Genomic DNA, 1,195 nt, shown 5'->3' with positions numbered 1-1,195 from the left:
CAGTGAAGCCATGGACCCTGGCACGCGATTCAACACCGGCTCACTGGATCACTTGATAGCTTGGTCTGTCTGTCTGTCCATGAGTGCTATCATGGTGGACGTGGCCAGTCAGATTCTCCTGAGCTCCAGTCTCACCATGCTGTCCCAATTGCTCATGGGGGAAATAGGCCTCTTCCTCCAATGATAGTATGAAATATTTTTGAGTGGCAAGTATATCAGCTTCCTGGTCTCTTTTGTTATGCGCAGCACATTGTCAGCATCTGTAGGAGGCGTGATTTGTTCATAGGCTTAACTCCAAGACTGTGTTCAGGAGTCCTCTAGACTGTAGTCTATGGTAAAATGTTACAGCCTTACCAGGAATATGACAAGGGTGGGTACATTGGAGCAACTTTCTAAGCATGAGCACCTTTGCCTTGCAAGTTATTATTGCTATTTGGGCCTTTATAGGAGCAAAGCCAAGCATTCAGTTTCCCTTTTATCTCAGAGTTAGGACCTAGGAATGTACAAAATGAAGTCTCATCTTCCTTTGACCAGGTTATCAAGGAGACAATTTCAGAGATGATTGCTCAGTCTGCTGCTACCCTCATCACACATCCCTTCCATGTGATCACTCTGAGATCTATAGTACAATTATTGGCAGAGAATCCACGTACTGTGGACTTTGTGACTCCATAGCAACCATCTATTGGGAAGAGGGCATCCTAGGATTTTTCATGGGTCTTGTTCCTCGCCTCCTAGATGACATCATTTCTTTGTGGCTCTGTAACTCATTGGCCTACCTTGTCAATACCTAGGCATTGGACAGCAGGGTTTCCAACATGAATAAAATCAAGAGTTATTTCCCTTAGAATGTTTATAGCAGCACAATTGCAAAGATGTAGAAACAACCCAAATGCCCATCAACACATAAGTGGATTAATAAAATGTGGTATATGTATACCATGGAGCACTACTCAACCATAAAAAAAAATGGTGAACTAATACCTCTTGTATTAACCTAGATGGAACTGGAGACCATTCTTCTCAGTGAAGTATCAAAAAAATGGAAAAACAAACACCGCATGTATTCACCATTAAATTGGAGCTAATCAATCAATACATGCACATATAGTAATAACATTCATCAGAAATAGAGCAGGTGGAAGGGGGAGGGAGAGGGGGGATGAGTAAATTCACACCTAATGAGTATAATGCA

General features: G+C 42.3%; 1 pseudogene; it reads left to right on the top strand.

Annotated features, from left to right (window-relative positions):
- Nucleotides 1-91: 91 nt before the first annotated feature.
- LOC105816328 overlaps nt 92-1,195 on the top strand; it is a 32,100-nt pseudogene continuing 30,996 nt past the window's right edge.

This window comes from Propithecus coquereli, unplaced genomic scaffold (assembly GCF_000956105.1).
Source record: "Propithecus coquereli isolate 6110/MARCELLA unplaced genomic scaffold, Pcoq_1.0 Scaffold365, whole genome shotgun sequence".
Taxonomy (NCBI): Eukaryota; Metazoa; Chordata; class Mammalia; order Primates; family Indriidae; genus Propithecus; species Propithecus coquereli.
The sequence above is the reverse complement of the archived record's forward strand: the minus strand, read 5'-3'. Positions and strand labels throughout refer to the sequence as shown.